The sequence below is a fragment of the Phyllostomus discolor genome, chromosome 14 (genome assembly GCF_004126475.2).
Source record: "Phyllostomus discolor isolate MPI-MPIP mPhyDis1 chromosome 14, mPhyDis1.pri.v3, whole genome shotgun sequence".
Classification (NCBI taxonomy): domain Eukaryota; kingdom Metazoa; phylum Chordata; class Mammalia; order Chiroptera; family Phyllostomidae; genus Phyllostomus; species Phyllostomus discolor.
Genome location: NC_040916.2, coordinates 8,940,305 through 8,963,319, shown reverse-complemented (window position 1 = coordinate 8,963,319; position 23,015 = coordinate 8,940,305). Strand labels below are relative to the sequence as shown.

General features: G+C 47.7%; 1 protein-coding gene across 3 annotated transcripts in view; it reads left to right on the top strand.

Moving 5' to 3' along the window:
- Positions 1-151: 151 nt before the first annotated feature.
- The window catches only part of LAMB3 (laminin subunit beta 3), a 58,075-nt gene continuing 35,211 nt past the window's right edge, over positions 152-23,015 (top strand). Inside the window, exons 1-3 of one of the 3 annotated variants that reach the window (XM_036015752.1) lie at positions 152-228; positions 6,297-6,424; positions 22,212-22,659. The gene's annotated coding sequence lies outside the window, so the exon portion shown is untranslated. Of the gene's footprint in view, positions 229-6,205; positions 6,427-22,211; positions 22,660-23,015 lie in introns of those variants that run through there. The other 2 variants (XM_036015753.1, XM_036015751.1) reach the window with 2 other exon arrangements.

The window sequence follows — 23,015 nt, the reverse complement described above, 5'->3', positions numbered from 1 at the left end:
TCCTGGGCTCCTGGGCTGGGGCCAGCGCTGCGCGAGCCAGAGGGAAGCGGGGTGGGGAGGAGGGAGGGAGGAAGGGGGAAGAGGGGGAGGAGCGGGGCAGAGACGCGGTGGGGCGGTGGGGCGGGTTGGGGATTGGGGCGCCCACGAGCTGTGCACGCCGAAGATGCGTGAGCAGGGTCCCGGGAGGGCAGATCTGGACGGGGAAGTCCCGTTCGGGGGCACGCAAGGGTGAGACCTGAGCCCAAGGAGGCACCTGGGTACTTCTGTGACACGACGTTCTCTTAGCAGTGTGGGTCGGTGCCCTGCTTATCTCGTCCTGGGCAGCCTGAGAAGGGCCCCTAAGGTGGACATCTAGGGTTATACCTAATGGGAGAATCACTGGTTTTTATTCAGAAGTGTTGTCGTCTGCCCGCAGGTGTGAAGGTCTTAGAGGAGGAAGGCAAGGGGGAGGTGTCGGGGTAAAGAACAGAACTTGTCTCCAGGTTCTGCATAAGGGCTGTGTGTGCTTCTACGGTTTCTTTCCGGCCTGACTGGTTTTATTCACAGGTGCTTGCATTGTTAAGGCCACTGATAACCATTCATTCAGGTGCTGGGTTATGCCCAGGTGTGGGTGTGTGTGCATGTGACCTCAGTCTCTGTGCCTGCAGGCATTTCTGTGTACTTCTGTCTATCAGGGAACTGCCATTAAATCCAAATTGCCCCTTTCCCCCTTTAGATGTGACGTTGGGGGCCGAGGGGAGGCGAAGATGGAAGAGGGGCTGTTGGCAAGAGTTAGTCTGCTGGTCTGAACTCTAAATATTTCATGCTGTTTTCAAAAATTATTTGCCACTTCCCTGAATCTGGGGGTACAACTGTGCCAGGCCAGCTTATCATAGAAACAGTATAGAGCCCTGGCTGGCGTAGCTCAGTGGGTTGAGCGCGGGCTGGGAACCAAAGTGTCCCGGGTTCGATTCCCAGCCAGGGTACATTCCTGGGTTGCAGGCCATGACCCCCAGCAACCGCACATTGATGTTTCTCTCTCTCTCTCTCTCTCTCTCTCTGTCTCCCTCCCTTCCCTCTCTAAAAATAAATAAATAAAATCTTCAAAAAAAAAAAAGAAACAGTATAGGGACAGAAGGCTGAGAGCAGAGAGTTTGGGTGAGAAGTTAAGGAACAGAAAGCACTCTTGGAAGTGTGAAGATAGTAGGCCCTTGACTAGGATTAGACATCATTGCCCTGTATGTGTGTGTGTGTGTGTGTGTGTGTGTCTATGTGTAGGGGGTGTGTTCTGATTTAGCTTTGTTTCTTCATGTGCCAGAGTTAACAAGTCAGGGAAAAAGAGAAATGGGTAGGCCAAAGGGCTTTAAACTAGGAAAGGGAGCGGGCTGGGGAAGGGGGAAATCAGACTGGCCAGAAAATTGCAAAGGTCAGTGATGCAATCCTGGAGCAGCCTGTCCCAATCATTTAAGCAGAGCCGGATAGGGTGGGATGGGGGCTGAGGGGTGGGGTATGGGGAAGAGCTGTTTCAGGGATCAAAAATTTGAGTATCTGAAAATTTTTAAAAATAATCTTTATTTGGGGCTCTGAGGCAATTTCCCAGACAATTCAGTTAAAAAAGACAACCATAACAACTATTCTTTGCCTTGGCTATTCGTAGTTCAGGAAGTACTACTGGCTTGTGGAGACCAGGCGAGGTTACCTAAATAGCTCATCTAACACTCTACATTTTTGTCTGCACACAAGCAGTCAAGGCAGCCAGGGGCCAGATATGGATTATTCCTGGAGGATGGTGTCCTCTGCTTATTATTCTTTTAGCTTTGTCAGGCAGGAAAATTCCATAACAAGGGACCAAGCAGAGATTAATATCAGTCATGCCATTTTCTTTGAATCTTCCTTATAATTTTGGAGAAGTCTCTAATAACTGGCAGAAATGATCTGTGAGCTTCGCCAAGATCTGTGAGTGTTGCAAGCATTCATTGTGGCTTTTGGAAGAACATTTATATCGGGGCTTTTACCTGGTTTCTGTTTTGAAGGTGAGTCAGCTCAGCTTTGAACACAAAACTCTGAAATTAAGATGTCAAAGACTTTCCTGTGTTTCTGTAAGCAATCTTTTAAGGTCGGCAGATTCTCATTTCACCGGGGTTCCCCTTTCTTGTGATTTGCAGTGGTAGAGCACATCACCACGTCAGATGAGTTCCTGTCTTTCCCTCTTTGAGACTCTGACTTTGACCCCCAGCCCTACCAGCTTGCTTGCTAATGCTGAGCAGAGAGGGCCGCAAGGGGCATGCATTGGGGTTGCCTGTAAAATTGCTGTTCCTGGCTTAGGTAGTAGCTCAGGCTGAGTGGGAGATGAAGGAAATAAGAGGCTGAGGAATTCAGGATGGCTTTCTACTTAGGAATTTCTGACACAGCTCCTCTGCCTGGGGTGGGGGTGGGGGTGGTGGGGGAGTCCGGGGGGGTGGGGGGGGCGGGAAGGAGAGCCCAGGCTCAAGGGTAGGGGATTACACAGGGCTTGGGAAACTAAGCCCATGCTTTAAAGCACTGATGTCACTTTAGCAATGTAAAGTCTTGTGTTGCATCACACAGGTCAGACACAGGTTATAGCTATGACGGTCCGACCAGCCTTGGTGACCACCCGTCCCTCTCTGCCCAGGACTGAGGGACTTCCTTCAGAGGCATGACTTACTGTGTTGAAACTGGGACCATTCTGGGCAGGCTGGAACAGTCAGTCACCCTGCCCTAGGGCCTACCCCAATATTAATCCTTGCCATTTCTAGGAAGACAAGGAATGCCAATTTAAATTTTATTTTGCTTTCCAAATCCCTTTCTTCCAAACATTAAAGTGCCCAGAACCATCTGCAGAGGAAACAATAAAAAAGGGGTGACATGTGGTCCAAGGGAGAAGTACAGATGTGGGTAGAGCTGTCCCTACTAATGTGCCTTGGAGATTGAAGGAGCGGGGGACAGAGGTCTTTTGGATGGTTGGCTGTGTGTGAACCTCAGTTGTTAGCAGTTGTATTTTGTTAACCTGCTGCTTGCTGCCCACTGAAGTCATCACCCACCTGGGATTCCACAAAGTAGGGAGGGGATCATCATAGGAGACACGACCAAATGCCAGTATTTTTCAGTCCTTGAGTTATTTTCATTTCGTGCAAATTTGTTTCTGAGAGAAGGTTTCTTATTACTCAACTATCAATAGGTGATTATTAAATCTACACACTAACCTTTATCTTCCTCTGGTCTTATAGATTAGCATTTGAGGGTCTAGACATTTCTGTGTGATTGCCCTACTTTTTTTCATAAAGCTTGACGCACTTAAAACAAGATGCCCCACATTCTCTGCACTCTTAACACGAAGTCACCTTCTCAGTATCCTTATTTGTGGTAGTGGCATCTCCGTTTTACCTGTTCTCTGGGCTTGAACTATGGTGGTGTTTTCTGGGAGAGGCCTTCCCTGACCAGTTCATCCCACTCTGCTCTGCCCAACGCCCTGCTTTATTTTCCTCAATAGGACTTAGTACCTGAGTTTGTGTTGATGTATTTATTGGTTTGCTTTTTGTGTGGTCTTCCACGTCCCTTGGAGAAAGAGCCTCATGGGGGCCTGGACTTTGTTTAGTTCTTCTCTGTGTCCACAGGACCCAGGCTATTCCTTGGTACAGAGTAGGTACTTAATAGGGAACCACGGAATGAATGAATGTCACCCCCACTGGACCGTGAAGGCTGGTTGGGGAAGGACTATGTTTATGAAATTTGCCTGCAGTAAGACTTTTAGTGGATGTTCAAAGAATCATTAAGGGTTTTTTTGGCAGGGGGAGGGCAGTATTTTGCTGTTAGTCTTCCTTTCTAATCCATCTCAAACACTGCTATGAAAAAAATCTTCCTAAATTACATTTATATTTTTAACTGCCTGTTTAAAATAAAGCCTGGGCTGATTTCTCACCCACATGATGAATTCCTAGATTCTGCACGTTGGATTTGCTTGACTCATATTCATGGAATCCAGCACCTCTATGATCTGATCTTCCCTGCGCACCTAACTTTATCTCCCATTCTTCTCCGACAAGAACCCTTTGCTCCACCAGTGGGTTTCTCACAGGCAAAGAAGTAATTCGTTCGCATTGTTGCTGCCTCACCTTTGCTCATACTCTTCTTCCTACCTGAAGTGCTGTTCTCTTCCTGTTCTGTCTTCCGTCCTTCAGTTCCTGTGTTCCAGGGAGCCACCCCCCACCTGTGCCAGCACACCCTGACCAGTCTTTCCTATGAATTTCAGCTGCCTTTGTGGCTTGTACTGCCCAGGGTGGTGCTGCACTGTGGACCGTGTCATACAGCTCTCCCTTGTTTCCCGTGGGCCTGCCCTGTCTCTGTGGAACATAAAATAGGGGCCTGATCAATGCTAGTGACACTGGCCTGAAAGTGAGCACTGGGATAGAGACTGCAAAATGGTCAGTTAAAATTCTCTCGGGAGGTTATTTTGGGCACAGTGGCTTGTCCTTGGGGTTATAATTGCCTAAGACCTGGCAAGTTGGCTTAGTTCGCTCCACTCTGGCGTCCTCACCTTTCACTTGCACTCCCAGCTTAGTGTGTGATGTCGCAGTGCTTGGCTCACTTTTGGGCGCCCGACCAACATGCTCCTGGGACACCAAGGCCTCTTCAGATCAACTCTGAAGAACGGACCCTTTATAGACATTTTGCTTTTGTCCCTCATGGCTTCTGGCCCAGCAGAGCCACTGCTGCCAGTGCATGCAGGGTTTGCTGGGAGCCTTGGGTAGCCACGAGCACCCTGCTGCCCACGTACCACTTCTGAATCACAGCACTGTGCTTTACAGATTGCTTTCAGTACAGGGGACCTCCCCCAAGCTCAAATACTGGCTGGACTTGAGAGTACAGGGATCTGGAATCAAACAGACTTGGGTGCATTTCAGTCTTGGCTCCTCTTACCAGGGTTTGACCTTGGAAAAGTGGCTTAACTTCTCTGGCCTCCATTTCCCTATCTGCGAAGGGAGAGTGATGATAGCACCTATTCAGTGGGGTGTGCTGAGGTCTGAATGAGCTAGAGCACTATAAGGGGCTTATAAGTGCTCTGGCACAAATGAAGCAATCAATACATGTTATTGATTCAGTTATTATTGTGTTGTTATTCAGCTGTCTTTATTTCCTTCTCCATGTCAGCAGTTCTCATGGTCCTTTATTCCAGCCCAGGACACTCACATTCCCTACGTAGCATATAGGCAGCAATAAGGTCCAAAAACATTTATTAAAGCTGGCTGTGTGTTCGATACTAGGTTAAGTATAGTTATACAAAGCAGAACACCAAATTGTCCTTGCCTGAAGTAGCTCACATTCAACTACAGGATGCAGACATTAAATAAGTTATCACATTATGCTAAGATAAACACAATAATAAAGATATATACCAGGTAGGCAAATAGCATGAGAAGTGCACTCATTCAATTTGGGAAGGAGGTAGTCAAAGGAGGCCTAAGAGTAGATCATGACTGAGCAGCTGAGGGTGTTAAAGGATGGAAGGTGTTCACCAGGTAACTCTGGGGTGGAGTCAGGGTTCAGAGTTGGGGAGGCCTGGACTGAGAAAAGACTGCCTGTGACAAGGGGAGGCCTGAGAAAGCATTGCAAGGCCCAGGAGAAATGAGGCAAGATTGGTGTTAGAGCACAGAGGATGGGTTCCGGGAAACGGCAGGAAGTGAGGAAACGGCAGGAAGTGAGGCAGCGATAGGCGGGAGCCAGGTGTTGAACAATTATATAAACGACCAACTGCATATGCCATCCCTGGGACCTGTTGACCACTCCTCTTTCCTAGAAACACATTCTCCTTGGCTTCCATGATATCATAGCCTCTAGTTTCCCTCCTCCCTTACTCTGGACGCTCCTGGGTTCTTTGTCTCACATTTGCTTTTTATATAACCTCTAAATGTCGCATTTCTCAGGAGTCAGTCCTGTGGCCTCTTTTCTTATTCTTTGGGTGATTTAGTTTACTCCCAAGGCCTCCGTTTCTGCCTCTATCAGATGATGTACAAAGCTGAGCTGTAGACCCGTCTCCCCTGTCTGTGCTACTTTTCCACTTGGATGTTATTCAGGTATCAAACTCACCATGTCTAAAGCCAAATTCAGTATTTCTACCCCTTAAACTTTCACCACCATCTTTCTTAGTTTAGGCTTATTGTCTACCTAGTAGCTTGGATCCTCAGCCTGGGAGCCATCCTTTACTCCTCTCTCTTTCTGTCACCACTCATATGTAAAGGATCACCAAGACTTGTCATTCTGTCTCTTAAGTATCTCTCCATTTTATTTGCTTTCTGTAGCAATAAGGCACTAAATTATTCTGCAACTACATCACTTGAAAGAAGACCCCAAGATCCAGGTGAGGATACAGCTTATCAGAAACTTGCTATTATTAACCTTATCACTGTCCCAGGCATCTGACTACAGAGTGTGAGTTGGTAAATGGATTTTGTTTTAAGCTATCAAGTTTGTAACAACCCAAAACTAATATGAGCTGCATACTAGGAGCTTCTGCTGGGGTGACAGGATAAAACTCATTCAAAATTTGACAAAGACCAGGAAGAATAACCAGGATGGGGAGAAGCTGGCTTAGAATCTATGGCCCATTGTCATAAGCACTTCCTTGACCTCTTCTGTTTCTTTCGTATTTACTCAGAAAGACTTAAACGTGGTTGGAGTCAGCTGTCTGTATCAATCTACACCCATGCAGTTTATCACTGTTGGGATAAATTACCCAGCCACACTGACTGCTTATTTTCTGTAAATTTAAAATCACAAACCTCAAATGGGCAGTTAGTTATAACTTATTATGTTTCCCAGGTCAATTATCTTTATTACTCTTGAAAAAGACTTTTTCAAAAATAGGCTCTATTCTCCTCTTCCCTGACACCCATGGCCTGGTGAAGTAGACAGGAGCTGCTTGATTTTCAGCCACCAAATCTGTCTGCTCTACCTTCTGTCACATTACCAGGGGGGAAGCATCCTGGTTCTTTGTGTATAGAGCTGCCCCTCCGTCTGATCCTACTCATCTACTTAAGGTCTTGGGAGTCCATGAATAACTCGTGTTGCTTTAGGCTACAAGTAAGAACATCTAATTGAAAATGGTTAAACATAAGAAAAATATGTGATTTCACCAAACAGGTATTTCAGGGTCAATTAAGTCAGTAGTGTAACATTATCAAGTCCCCAGTACTTTCTGTCATTCTCACCTTGTATCTTCAGCATGGAGATTTGTTATAGTCTAGTTCACATTATGGTTCCTAGGTAGTTGTCACAGGTCCAGCCATTGCATTCTGTATGATGACATCCAGCAAAAGGAGAGAGGCTGTTCTTTCTCTTTCATGGAGAAGGAAACCTTGCCTAGATTCTCCCAAGAGACTTCCTTTCATTGGCCAGAACTGGACTGAATCCCCATCCCTAGTACTACTTATGAAGGGAAGGATTACCACCATGATCTTAGACCAGGGGTCTCAAAGGTTGTCCCTGGGAACAGCAGCAGCAATATCTGAGAACTTGTGAGAAATGCAGATTCTTGAGCTCTGCCCCAGACCTACTGAACCAGAATCCTGTGTGCAGGACTAGCTTCTTGGATGTAAAAAGTCCTTGAGGTAATTCTGGTGCATGCTAAAGTTTGAGAACCACTGGTTTAGGCTGATCTCTGAGCTGGGGAAAGGACAATTGCCCTGAACACTTGAAAAACACTGGGGATCTTTAGTAAGGAGGAGGGAGGGTTTGGATTTCCGGTAGGGAGTGAGCTTCCTGCCAGATTGCTCCCCTTTCATGAATAATTATTTTCTTCTTCCTTATTATAGCATTCCACCAGTATATAAACATACTCTAATGTCTTAAAAAATCTAGTCCATGACCCCAAATCACTATCCATCTCTTGTGAGATTCTTTGCTTCTCTTAATATTATTAGTTGTCTACAATCATTATACCAATTTCTTCAACCATTTACCCTTTTACCCACTGCCATATGGTTTCTGTTCTCATCCCCTTCCAAAATCTAGTAGGCTGTTTATTGAATGAACTGAATTTTAGCATTCTGGAAACACTTTTAAAAAAAGATTTTATTTATTTTTAAAGAGAGAAGAAGGGAGGGAGAGAAACATTGATATGAGAGTGAAACACTGATATGAGAGAGAAACATTGATCGGTTGCCTCTGGTATGTGCCCTGACCAGGGACCAAATCCACAATCCAAGCATGTGCCCTGACTGAGAATCAAGCTGGTGACATTTCACTTTGTGGGATGATGCCCAACCAACTGAGTCATACAAGTCAGGGCACATCTTACCCTGTTTCAATCAGTGGTTTTCAACCACTGAATGCACATCAGAATCACTGGGGAACTTTTTCTTTTCTTTTCTTTTTTTAAAGACTTAATTTATTTGTTTTTAGAGGAAGAGAAAAGGAGGGAGAAAGAGAGGGAGAGAAACATCAATGTGTGAAAGATACCTCGTCTGATTGCCTCTTGCACGTTCCCAACTGAGGACCTGGCCTGCAACCCAGTCATGTGCCCTGACTGGGAATCAAACTGGCAACCTTTTGGTTTGTAGGCCGGCACTCAATCCCCTGAGTGAAACCAGCCAGGGCACAGGGAGCTTTGTAATTTCTGAAAACCAGGTAGCGCTTTAAGAGCAGTTAAATCAGAAATTCCTTAAAGCAGGATGCAGATGTCAATAATGTTTAAAACTCTAGAGGTGATTCCAATGTGCAGTCAAAGTTGAGACTGCACATTGAGTTAATGTTGGGGCACCCCAGGGTCTCACCATGATCCCTGTCATCCACCCACGTTATTTCCCTGGGTTGGTGGCTCTCAGCCCTGACTCCACTTTAGAGTCATCCTGGGAGCTTTTTATAAATGACCGTTGCCTTGGAGCTCCCTAACATGAATCAACTCTGAATTCCTAGGATGATTCTAATGGGTAGCCAGAATTGTGAACCACTTCCTAGGTGGTTTCCTACAGTTCCATGCTTTGAGACTCAGTACTTTGCTATAGCAATTTCAGCAATGATGAAAATGTTTTATATTTGCGCTGTCCAATATGGTAGCCACTAGCTACATATGGCTACCAAACACTTGAAATGTGGTTAAAGTGACGGATAAACTGAATTTATAACTTTATTTAATTTTAATTAATCTAAATGTATTTATTTATTTTTATATTTTATTTATTTATTTTTAGAGAGAGGGGGAGGGAAGGAGAAAGAGATGGCAAGAAATATCAATGTGTGGTTGCTTCTTGCACACACCCCCACTGGGGGCCTGACCTGGCCCATAACCTAGGCATGTGCCCTGACTGGGAATTAAACCAGCGATCCCCTGGTTTGCAGGCCAGCACTCGGTCCACTAAGCCACACCAGCCATGGCATAATTATTCTAAATTTAAATGAAATGACCCTGTAAGTGTGGCTGGTGGCTACCATATTGGATAGCACAATCTGTACAATAGTGGCTCTGAAATCTCTTTCTCTCTGGAATGTGTTTCTCTCTGCCTGTTAAGCTGTGTAACAGGCAGCTCTTCTTGGATAGCTAATGGGTATCTTTAACACAATATGTGCAAAACAAAGTTCTTGATTTTTTTTCAAGACAATTCTTGTTTCTCTCTTAGCCTTTCCCATCTTGGTAAATGGCATCACTTTATATTCAATTCCAAAAGTCCCAAACATAATCTTTTATTTCTTTTTCTTCACCTATCCCAGCCAATTTTTCAGCAAGTCCTGTTTGTTCTACTTCCAAATACATAATTTGACTGCATGCACTCCTCCCCATTTCCACTGCCTCCAGCCTGGGCCAGGCTGCCCTTGTTGCTCACACAGAACGGTCCAAGCTAAGAGCCATTGCATCCGTAATGCTTTCTAAGACCTTCATGTGCATTAATTTATTAGTCCTATGAACAGCCCTACATGGTGGGTGAACTGTATATTATTTCTGGCTTTCACGTGGAGAAACTGAGGAATAGAAAGCTTATGTAATGTGCCTCAGGTCACACAGCTAGTCAGCGGTCGAAATGGGATTCAAAACTAGGCAATCTGATTCCAGGGTCCACATTCTTCACCATGTACTGCTCTGTCTCTCTGACTGGTTATTACAAGGCCCCATGTCCGTGGTCTTCATCCTGGTTGCACGTGGGAATCACCTGAGGAACTTAAAACATTACCAATTCCTAAAACGCCACCACTTCAATCTCTTGGGATGAGGCCTAGGCATCAGATATTAAAGAAAAAAACAAAACAAAACAAGACTCCAGAGAATTCCCTATATAACCAGTGCTGAGCATCGCTCGCTGTCAGCAACCTGGTGAAAGCGTTGAGCTAAGGAGGAAGATGTCACAGGAACATGCTATGATGTTAGATGCTGGGGGCACTGATATTCAGTTTTAAGTTGTAATTTCCCTGTGTCATCTTCGAATCTTCAGTAACATTTCTTACATTCAACAGCTTTGTGTTTCGCTCTTTGGAGAAATAGTGTGTGTTCATTTTGGGCCAAAATAGGCTGGAGAGATTGGGGGCAGCATAGAGAAATGGTTAAAAGAAAGTTGGGCGTGTTTGAGGACAAGCAGCAACTAGAATGAATTTGTATTATCTGTTAATATCTCCCCAGAATTTTCAGAATTATGCGTCCTTGTATAGTAGAGAAGAGTGACTCTTGGATGGCTAGATAAGTTGAGGCCATTTGGGCTACGTAATTAATAAATTACTTGGCCATTGTGTATTTAAGGTCTGTGTCTGGACATTGATTATATCTGGCTTGTTCACCTCTGGATGCCTGGCATAGGATGCATGCCCAACAAATATTTATTTTGTGGATGAATGGTTCTGGGTGTTTTTGTGTTTCTGGGTCAAAAGTCAGAAGGGTCTGCTGTGGTGTGATGAGGAAAAGCCCAGGCTCTGGGAATGAGGACCAGGCAGAAGCTGGGAACAGAGGGGTGTCAATATATAGACTGACTTGCTTGGGAGGGTTCAGGCCTGAGCTCAGGCCCCCTGGACAACTGGAGGGATAGCAGGACAACGGTCGATCGCCAGTCATTGGACTTAGAGAAACAAACACCCCTAGACCCTGTCTAGTTGTGAGAAGGGATTCTTAGTGTATGAGGTTTGGAACTCATTACCCAAAGGTCAGAATGGGCCTAAAACTACTACTTTAGGGGACACAGTGTCTTCAGAAGCACAGCGACAGGCAGGGACTGACCGACTTTTTGCTATCCATGTTCCCTGACTCCCTGGGAGTGACAAAGAATCCTTAAAACATGTTTAGGGATTCCTGCTCCCTAAGAGGAAACCCTCCTCTCCCCTGGACCCGCATTTCCCCCTTTCATCACCTTTCAAGCTTCTAAAAGCTGGGTCTTGATGCCTTGAGGACCGGATCTACGACTTGACCCCAGAAGTATTGCAGTTCCAAATACCGAAAGCACTGCCAGTTTGATTCCTGGTCTTTCTATCCGCAAGTCCCAGCCACGGTGGAGGGATTAGGAAGCACGGCCTTGGAAGTCAGCTGACCAGTGCATCGGCTCTTCATGAATTTTCTCAGGTTTCAATTCTTAGGGGGAAGATGTTTCATTTTCTGGATGACTTTCTCTCTAGGCTGTCTTGAAAAGAAGTTATGGGGTCATAGTCATGGCATCACAGTCTTCAAACACTTTTTCTTCAGTTTTTCCTTACCCCAAGGATCCATACGAATAAATCAATATCTGTTTATTGAGCACTGTCTGTGTGAAAACTCTGGGTTATACCCCTCATTAGGGGATAAAAAGAATGAGCAAGAATTGTCCCTGTCCTCAAGGAGTTTGCAATGCAGGTCTGGGGAAAATCAGAAAATAACCAAAAGTTGAATAACTTTTATGTCCGTTTGAGATAGAAGGGATTTATGAGACAGAACGGAACTGGTTGCTCACTGAATTGCGTTGGTGAGGTCTGCTGCTGGAGTTTGGGAAGAATTGACAGAGAATAGCGGAGAAGCCATCACTGACCCAGGAATCTGAAATAGGTCATAGATTCAGGATTTAGCCACAGACACCAGAGGTGGAGAGGGCAGCACAGACAGAGCCGGGTCGCTCGAGCCCAGGTGCGGTTAAAGGAATGGCATAGCTGGGTTAGAGCACTGGCGTGAAGGGGGCCGTGTGAGTGAGGAGGGCCAGAAACGCAGCTCTCTGCAGCAGGACCCTGAGCGCCTGGCTGTGGACTCTGGACTGTGATCTGGAGTTAATGGAGCATGTACAGGTCAAAGTGCATTCTGAATCCCACTTAACAAATGGAGCAGTAGGCCAAAGCTAACAAGACTAAATGTAATAGCTAAAAGTGCAAAGTCATGTGAGCTTCTGTGTGTGCGCCTGTGTGTGCACGTGTGTGTGCTGCCCACCTTAGGAATAGCCCAAATTCAATTGGGGGTAACCTGTTTTAACAGTATTTGACTTGAAAAAAGACAGGTGTCAATGTATCTGTGAGCTCAGTATGGGTCGGTGGCCTGATTTGGCTGGGAAAAGCCCGCTGTCATCGGTTGCAGCAGCGGGAGTTGAGTCTCCAGCACAAAAGTGCAATTGGCCATACTTTCTTCCCCGAAGTCCATGAAGAGGGCTACGTTGCTCAGAGGGGCCCACATTCACATGGGAGCTTTATGAGTTCTTTCCTGTGGGAGAGTTTTCTTCTCATGTGCTATTTCCATCCAGATTTTTCTTGGATTTAGAGCCGACTTTTCTTTCTTTTTTTTTTTTTTTAATCATTGTTCAGGTACAGTTTTCTCCCCCCTACTCCCATTCCAGCCCACCCACCCAACCCTCCCCCCCCCGACTTTTCTTTCTCAGATCATTGTGCATTTTCATGCAGAGTTTTCTGAGCCATTTGGGGTGACACTTACAAAAGCTGTCCCGGGGAAGAAGGTATCACTGTACAACCAGCTGGCCACGCATTTGTCTGGGACTGAAGGATGTCCTGGGACGGGGAGCTTTCAGAGCTTAAACAAGGAGAATGCTGAGCTGAAACAGGGAGGGTCCTGGCAAATGAGGACGGCTGGTCATCCCACAACGTACTGGCATGGGCTCCCTGAAGATTTGCCCTGGCTCGCAGTGGTGTTTCTCTTGCACACTGGAATGGCACCCACGTCTCATAAATATTTACCCTCTGGGTCTAACTTGCAGAGATCTCATTGACTATGTTTCTAAAGTTTTCCAGGGGGGCGATCTTGTGATGTTTTGGGTTTTGCAAGTTTAAACCATTCACCATGGTCATTTTTCCTACCACTCTTTTTTTTGAGGTCACATTCTACAAATTATCCTCTTTGCAAGATTTTCTTCAATCTTCGGAGGCCAAATGTTATCTTGGAAAGAGCAGGGGCTTTGGAAGCTGACAGATCTGCTGTGGGATTCTGCTTTCACTGTATATACTAGTTGTGGTAGTTAGTGCTACGTGTTCATGACGTTCTACTTCGGTTTCCTCTTCTTGGCACACAGGAAGATCACTTAGGAGTCCTGTGAGTAGTTCCGGCCAGTAGGTTGTAAGCAGAGTGACTGTGTCACTGGATTCAGAGCTGAGGCATGGAATCGCTGGGGAGAGCTCTTCATCTCCTATGCTGCTATAACCACGAGGTCGTGTGTCCTGGTGGTGCGTTTACAAGGTGGCAAAAGTCCCTGAGTGTGTAGAACAGAGGACCTCTCCCCTCGCCCCTGTCTCGCATCTTATTTTATGTGAGCAACAAATAAACATCTGTTGTGTTAAGCTGCTGAGATTTTATGGTTAATTTATTAATGCAGTGCAGCCTAGCCTAATTCCACTGAAGCACTAACTAGTTCTGTGTCTTTATCACTCAGGCTGCTACAACTAAATACCATAGACTGGGTGGCTTAAGCAACAGTATTTATTTCTCACAGTTCTGAAGGCTGGGAAGTCCATGGTCAAGGTGCTGGGCTCCTGGGGAGAGGCTGCTGCCTAGCTTTTTTCTTGTGGTGTCCTCTGGTGTTTGTTCCTTCTTGTTAGGGTGCTGATTCCATCGTGGGGCCTTCGCCCACATGACCTCACCTAAGCCTAATTACTGTCCAAGCTCCTGCCTCCTAATATCATCACACTGGGGTTTCAACAAATTAGTTCTGGGGGGCATTTTCAATCCCTAACACCCTGTAACCTTGTATAGGCTACTACTTAGTAATGCATGCTGAGACTGTAAAAAAAGGGAAAAATATCTCCTTCAAGGAGACGTCTTAAAGGGCTGCTGTGATGCTTAAATGAGACACTGCAGGTGCATTTGTTTAGAGTGGTGCCTCATACTTACCTAGCAAGAGCTGGAAAACTACTTTGTTCCCCTTTGTCCTTTCAGGATAATAATATATAGCTCTTTATTTCTGGGGTGGAAATTAAACAAGGGAGTCAACACCACCTCTCATGCCCATGTAGTCTTCAGACGGTGGGGGGTCAGGCCCCGCTCTGCGCCGTTGGTTTGGTTCTCGGTCCTTAACCTGGAGTGGTCTTTTGTAAAGGGACCCATGATGCACCGGGATGTCAAGCACCCAGACGCCAGGACTCCTGTGTTCACTTCTAAACATCATATTTTGGGGAGGTTATTGGCAGGTGGGAGAAGTTTTAGAGGAAGATGACTTGGTTAGGAAAAGTCTAGAAGTAGTGAGGATGGATGAATAATATGTTACAAGTAAGGTTGCCATATTTAGCAAGTAAAAACATAAGGAGCCCAGTAAAATTAGAATAGCAAATAAACAGTGAATATTATTTTAGTATAAGTATCCCCCTGCAATATTTGGGGTCTGCTTATACTAACAAGGCATTCTTGGTTAACCTGAGATTCAGACTGAACCGGGATTCCTGTATTTGATCCGTCAGTGCTGGCATAGTTACAAGGAACTATGTCTCTTGTTGGAGACAATGCCCACCTGAGATAGAGCTGGAACCTCACATTCATGAGCACTAATGTGTATTTTACACTTGAGCTGATGGGTGTACGCATTTCTGAGTGAGCAATGAGAACGTTCAGAATTAGGCGGCGTTATTCTGGGACAGTTGCATGGGAGAGGCCAGTTTGGGTGAGGATAAAAATGTTTAGTTGGTCTCAATTCCTCTTTCTCCTAACAAATATAGATAAGTGAAACTGAGTCTGTCCTTTCTTTTGGGTTTGCCCAAAGACACGCAAGCTGGACGGTAAGGTGTGGTGGTTCCTTAGACGTCTTCTGCCTGCTCTCATACTCGGGCACGCATTTACTGAGAAAGGGTGTTAACTGCTCTCTTGACGAAAGACATCTAACAGCCTCAACAAGCAATACTGGACTTCTTAAGAAGAGGAAACCATATCTTACAAAATCTACAATGATTTGGAAACTTGCAGCGAATTTTTAGACAGTCTGTAGGGCTAGTGGGAGGGGTTTAGGGCAAAGACAGGGCAGAGAGAGGAAGGGCTACAAACTAACTTGTAGGTGGACAAAAATCACTCTTCCTGAAACATTTTATTTTATTTTAATTTATCATTCTATATAGTAAAATATGCTCATTCTGGAAGATGAGAGCATACAGAGAAATATAAAGAGATAGAAAATGCTAACATATTGGGTATTTTTTCCCTGTCTTCTCTCTGAGCATTTTTTCAAGAGTTAAGTAGATTCTTGCACATTTGTTTTCTTATCCCCCCCCCCGCCAGTTAATCGTATCTCATAAACATTCCCCCAAGTTATTAAAACCTCTTTATCAGTGTTCTAGATCAGAAGGGGGTCAGTTTTGAATGATGTTTTAAGGGGAAGGAATTGGATTAGCCAAGGACTCGTCACCCTTGTCTGGTACAATATCGATCAGATTTTGATGTGTGTAAGTCGAGGTCCTGCTCACATGGGGCCTCTTTCCCTGTTCCCTCAGACTTGCTTGGCAACTGCCCCGAGCTAAGTAACAAACCTGCTGTCCAGACTAGCTTAGACTCCTATCTTAATGAGGTGTTGGGCTCCGCTATGACTAACGGCTTGAAGCCATAAATAATGGCATGCTTGTGTTTGCTCCTCTGTCCTCTGTTTGTAAACAGCCTTATCCCCACCCTCTATCCTTCTCTGTTTGGAACGGTCAGACGCATCCCCATTCTTGGAGAACTCAGCTCAGTTTGGCCTCCAAGTGCCTTGTTTTTCCTTCTGGTCCAGGTTATGATCCCTGGGGACTTTGCAGCCCTGAAGGAATGTAGCGCGAGTGGAATGCACACAGCACAGACTCTGAGGCTGGGGCCTGGGCCCCCTGCAGTGAGGAGGAGGGGAGCAGCCCAGCCATCGTCTGCAGGAGAGTGACATTTGTTTTTTGTTACCAACATTGTGAAGACTGCTGATCATAGCCTAAGACACCTGCGTGTGATGCTCACGTGGGGGCCAATGCCCATGACAGAGCACTCACCTCGCCAGGCACTTTGCTCAGGGTTGTACACGCATTGTTTCCCTTCACCTTCACAAGGACCCACGAGGTAGATTGTTGACTATTCCCAGTGGAGGCAAGTCGCTTTGGTTGTCCAAAGTCACAGCTGGTGAGAACAAAACCAAACTTGCAGCTTCACCTCTCTCACTCTGAAGTCTTAGGCTTTTAACTGCTGTCTTAAACCGCTGGCCTCTGAGAAGGGCATCCTAGAGCTGGAAGGTCTTCAGGGGAGCTTGGAAAGCATATTGAAAGTTCCTGCCCTTCTGCAAGCCAGTTATATCCCTGGGTGGGGCATGCCCTGGAGGATATACTTTTATAAGTTCTGTAAGTAATTCTGATGGGCAGCCTGGCTTGGGAACCAGGAAAATCCAACACTTTTATCTGTGAATGATGAGACTGAGGCCCAGAGAGGGGCTCGCTCAAGTTTATGTGCCTATCAAGTAGCAGAGTTCGAGCTACGTCTTGGATTTAAGAGAGGCTCAAGTTCAAACACAGGCCCTGTGTGGCCACAGGTACTACAGGCGAATGCTAATTAAAGGCCTTTATGAGCTATTGATTCAAGACATGAAGCCAGACACACCTTCAAACCACAGATGCCCATTTCTCTATATTTAGTTCTCACCTGCCCATTGGAACATTAGGCCATTTAGTTTGCCTCTCTAGTGGTCCTTTCAGGGACCACAGTTAGAATTGTAAAGTCCCCTGGGCAGCCCTCTTTTAGCCTGGGGAGATCTCCTAATGCAAATGCTCCTTGACCCTCTCAGCTCTTCCTTTGTGTCTCCCTTTCCCAGACACTTGTGACCACCTCGTGGCTGCATGTTGCCCCTTTCTGCTCTATGTCTCTCCCCTCTCAGGTGAGGCTGGACCGGGGCCACATGGTCAGTTCCACCTTGCAAATCTGTGGCCAAAGATCACAGAGGTTTGACTTAGGTTCCGAGAACCTACGCCACAGGGCACTGGCTGCACAGTAGAGGTGGCTGGGGGGTGGAAAAGGGGGTGTGGCCATGAGCGGGCCTATTTGCCAGAGGAAGGTAGGGCAGTGAGTAGGGCATTGACAGTGGCAGAAATGCCAAAATATTCCTCCCTCTTCTCTGGGCAGCCAGCTAGCATTTGACTCCACCAAGCTGCAGGCTGAGCTGTATCCCTCGAGAGGGAGGGGATAGGGCATTTGGGGGTGTACCCTGGGAGACAGAACAGGAGGAGCTGAGGTTCCCCTAGGGCGACCCTGGAGCCTGACCTCAAGGGATGGCATCTCCCTTCCTCCAGGAATGGGGAAGTTGTGTCATCCATCATCATGCCCTTTGTGTAATCTTGTCAGCTCACCGTGACGTTTGTCTAGTCACCTTCCCTGCCTTTTCACTACTTCAGGTGCTCACGTCTGCACTCAGATCAGCTTCCTGTTGATACGAGGGGGAAACCCTGCTGGGGCAGACCAGAGTCTCTGAGAGCGGAGAGCTGGAGGCCAGCTCCTACTCCACCTGTGCCCACACAAGGCAGGCTGTCAATGTGGAGAGCAAACAAAATATGGCATCTGTTCTGGATGTTTCTATCGTGTCTCCCCAGGAGCCCTCAGTCAACATCAGGGCTCCAAGAGTTGGAGCAAGGGCTTAAAGAGACATTTTTATATACTGGGTCTTGATTAGTTTTGGCAAACATGAGGTTCAGAGTCTGGTGGACTCTGGTCAAGGGATCCTAAGGGTGGGGTCAGGGTTTTTTAGGCAATTTTATGCTTTAAGTTACAACCAAGAATCTGAGTGCCAGAGCAAACTGGTCTGAGTTCAAATGATCCACTTGCTAGCTGGGACCAAGTTGTTGAAAATGTGCCTCATTTTCTCCATCTGTAAAGGAAGGGTAATTAAATGTCTCCCCTCACAGAGATACAGCGGGTGTTAGATGAGTTAATATATGCAAAGGGCTTAGCACAGTGCCTGGCGTGTGGCAAGCACTTGCGAAATGTTAGGTATAGTTAATTTAGACTGCCTGCCTGATTTCCCCCAGACCTCAGGCCCAGCCAATGCACACAGCCGTCTGCTGGGGAGGAGGTGAGGGAGGGGTATGGAATACAGTCACCCATGACAGGCAGTGCAGACTCCTCCCCTGCTTACCGCCGGCCTCTGCCCGAGGCTGGCTCCTGTCTGCTCAGTAACCTCACAGACCCACTTTCTCTCTCTGGTTCTTGGCGAGGCACACAGAAGAGTGACTGACTGTCTGGGCACTTGAGCGATTGTGCTGGAGTGGAGGGCCACACCAGCTTGAGTCACGTGGCCAATCCCAGGGCCGCTCCTGGAGTCCGCCCTGTTCCACAGACAAGGACTCAGCCATGACTCACTGTATTCGGGTGATGCCCGAGCCTTAGTCACCCGGCGCCCCTTCTTCCACACCTGAGTATCAGCATTTACAGCCTGGGCCCGGCTCTCTTATCCCTCTTAATCTCTTTTCTCCTTTCCTTCCTCCTGTCCTTGCTCCTTATCCTTTGACTGCTTGTTCATGAGATCTCGACTGATCTCGCTGGCAATTTGGACAGTGTGGGTCTGGCAGGTGGAGACCCTGCCAGGAACAGCTGACTGGTAAGCAGACATGGTGACAGCTTCAGAAGCGGACCCCCACCCCCGCAGCTGACTGATGTATGAATGACCACTGTTAGCCATCCCCTGTGGTGACGAAAAGTCCGGACTGTGCCCTCTGAGAGTGTAAGTACACCTGCAAGGCCACGGAGACGTGTTAAGCCACATCGACCCTTTTCAACCTGTTTCCCTTCATGGCACACACAGACTAATTACTAACCATTCTGCAGCTCAACAACAAATATATTTTTTGCTGATCTGACCAAAAAATGTGTATAATTTTGATTCATTCACACCAGATGGCTACTGGCTGTGTTGGCTGTTGTCACTTTTTTATTTGACAACCTACGACGGGAAAAGAGGTAAGTGCCCCTGACTAAAGTCAGGTATTGCACGCTTTAAAAATTCTTGCGGCACACTGATTGAAAAGTGCTGACCTGGATCAATGATTTACATGTCCATGCGAATCCATTCATTCTACAAATATTGAGCACCTACTATGTGCCAGGCACTGTTTCCAGGTAGTTGGAAAATACTAGTGAACAACACGAACACAAATCTGTGCCTTCTTGGACATTACATTCTGGCGGAGGGAGGCAGACAGTAAATATGATAAATAGGGATGTGATATAGTTACTTAGGAGAAGGAAAGTGTTGCAAATGCCCCCCCAAACCAACCCACCCAAAACAAACCCCCAAATCCCAGCCTATCAGTAATGAAGGGTAGGTGGGATTGGGAGAGCTGGGGTGGGGGACAGGGAGCTTGGTTGTCATTTTATTATTTTTTAAATTTTCCAATGACAGTTGACTTTGAATATTATACTAGTTTCAGGTGCGTAGCACAGTGGTTAGACATTTCTGTCACTTACAAAGTGGTGCCCCCAATAAGTCTCGTACTTCCCTGACTTGGTTGTCATTTTAAAGAGGGTTCTCCGAGTCGGCCTCACGGAGGAGGTAGTATTTGGACAAAGACTTAAAAGAGGTGAGAGAGTGAGCCTTGTAGACACTGGAAAAAGAATGGGCCAGGTGGAGAGAGCAGCTGGGGCAACAGCCTGCGACAGAAGTAGTCTGGTAATTCAGAAGCACAGCCAAGAGGCCATGTGGCTGGAGTGGAGGGAGAAAAGGGGATAGCAGTGGTCCTGCCGAGAGGTAACGAGAGGTTGTATATGTGTGGCCTCTGTGAGGGCTTTGGCTTTGACTTTGTCTGCGATGGGGAGCAGGTACAGGGTTCTGAGCGGAGGAGGCCGTGTCCTGTTGTCTTGGCCCTGGACTGCAGACCAGTAGGGAGGCTACTGCAGAAGTCTGGGGAAGAGGCTCCCTCCAGGAGGGTAGAAGTGGCCCTGGTTGCCTTTGGAATTGCCTGTTAGGTTGACGTGGGGGTGTGAGAATCAGGAGTCAAGGGTGATTTGGTCAGCCACTTTCCTGAGGGATAAGTTCAAATGAGCCAAGGATGGGAGATGAGCCCTGAGGACTGAGGGATCTGGAGCAGGACAGTGGAAGGCAGGGAGGGAGGCGAGGGTACACGGGGAGGCTGTAGTGTCGGAGCCACGCCCCTGCCTCCCTTTTAGCCCTGGCTGGGTGCTCACCCAGCCCCCAGCTCTATTTTAGGCTTCTCGTGTCTGAACGAATTGGGTTCTGAAGTTCAAAGTCTGTGCCTGGGACCCTGCAGTCCCAGGGGCACTGGATGACAGGGGAGTGCTCAGTGTCCGTAAGGAGGGAGGCTGACTGGGCTGCTCTTGGGTTCTGCAGAAATAACGTCCTGGGCCTGGCAGGAGCGCGTGGGGGGCCCAAACAGAGAAATTGCCATTTTCTTCCTGCGAAGGCAAGCCACTCCCTGGACTTGCCCCAGCCTGTGATGTCTGAGACACCAAAGGCTTATTTACCCGGGCTCTTGCCTCCTAACGGGGGAGGAGGAGGGGGACTTAAAGGTGAGGATCTGAGATTGCAACACCTGCTCTTCTGCTGAGTTAACTATTAATGAGTTGTTTGTACATCCTCTTTCCTGCTGGTGGGCATAGGATGGGCAGCTCCAGGAGGGTGAAAACTGCCGGGGAGCCCTGAGTTCAGGGAGTTGGAGGAGTGGAGAGGAAGTGATCAGACAGGTGGCTGCAGAACCCTGGGGGTGGCAGTCTGCGACTGTTCTCTGGGGAACGTGATGAGGGTCTCCGTGTTCTTGTTGCAGATTGTGGCCCACGAAGGGAAGCTGTTGGCACCGACTTGCGCTTGTTGAGTAAAGCCAGATTTCACTGGAATGCTCACAGGGGTCAAGACACTAACATTTGTTAGAATTTCCATCATGCATCTGAACAGCTTGTCTATTTGTTAGTTATAGCAGTTCTCCAGCCTGTCTAAATTTCTGGGGCTAAATTACAGACCGAAGGCTAGAAATGTCCAGCTTAATCCACAATATGCTTCATTTTCTCCTGAGGGTCCCCAAACCAATGTCTTGGACTTAACCCTCCTATTGTGGAGAGAACTTCCTGCCTAGGAGAGACGGACAGGCCAGAATGGCTAGTTAAGAGTCTCCTTTAAATAGGAACTTTGAAGCAATGCTGTTCCCAAACGATGCCAGTGCAAGCTCTCTGGGTCACGGCATGCACTGGGCGACCTTCCAGATCTCTCTAAAGCCCTCTGACCCTAACCTGGGGAAAGAGTGTCCTCTGAGACCAGCCTCTGTACCTGGACTGTTGGTCAGGTCATTTTCAGTGGCTCTCAGCCCAGTGGCCCTGAGCAGGAGCCTGCCCTGGGTCCCACAAAGGAAGCTGTGTTCCTGGGCCTGGCAGTGGGCCAGGCCAAGTGGGCCCAGTTACGCTTCGGCCTTGCCTTCCACCACTTGTGGTCAGGTCTGTTTTCTGGCCCTCCAGGCGGGCATTCCTGCCCTGCAAGGGAGAGGCTAGGAGACCAGCCCTCCTCCTAAGCTGGGGGCAGTGACTCACAGGTAGTTACCTGTCCTAGGGCTCCCTGCCAAGCCAGGGAGGGAGCTGGAGGGGAGGCATTTAGAGTTTATTTCTTATTCCACTTAAACTTACTTCCCTTGGGTGAGTTGGGCCTTGACCCCTCCCCGATGAGCCTTTTAAGGCTCCTCTGAATGCTGCAGGAAGTAGGGATTTTCCACTGTTATTGTTTTCCTTGGGGAAAGAGAGGGTCTGGTGCTTTCCAGGTCCTGGAGGTTTGGGTCTTCCCACCTTCCAGCCTGAGGATAGGTCTGGGGCTGTAACACCCCACATACAAGCCCTGATCTTCTTGTCCTCTGCTTGGTTTTCTGTCCAGGTGGTCCAGGACACAAGAGGAAGCTGGTCCCTCCGAGCCTTGAGAAAACACCAAGTACAGTGCCCGTCACAAATGCCAGTGCCCTTCCTGCCCTCCGAACCCTGATCTGGAACAGCCATGAATATCTGCCTGGTGCTTTCGGTTTGCAACGTTCCCCTCCACCCCACGCAGCACACAAAGGCAGGTGGGCACTGCCAGGCTTGCTGTGAGGCCTCGGGGACCAGCCCACTCGCCCAGTCCTGTCCTGGGGCTGTGGGGGTGCAGTGACGGCGGATGGGCGTGCCAGCCGCCAGATTCCTGAGACCCGCCCTGCAGTGGGCTGCGCCCAGCCAGGGAGTCTCCAGAGGTGAGGCCGTTGTTTAAAAACTGGGAGCCAGGAGCGGAGACCCCCTCATTCAAGGGTGCTCTCAGGCGATCTGGAGAGAGAACAGTGGCAGCAGGGAGCCAGGTACGTTATCTGCTTTCACCTGCTTGGTGGGGGCAGGGCGGGGAGAGGGCGCTGTGCTCTGGGTGTCTGGGGCCTGGTTGCAGGGCCTGATTCTTCCTCTTCCTGAGAGCTCACCTGAAGGAGCCACCTGCAAACGCTATATTAAATGTCTGCCTCCGTTTGAATTCCCTTTTCACATCTGATAAGTGTCTCAGCGACTTGGAAGAAGGCAAGTTCAGATCCCGGGCTGAGCACAAAGAGAAGAGGGAAGGCTGGGGTGCGGGGCCAGAGCTCCTCCAAGGCTGCTCAGAATGCCTCGCTCTGGGGGTGAGAGGGCAGAGGTAGTGCAGCAGGTAAATGAGAAGGCAGGCCTCTCT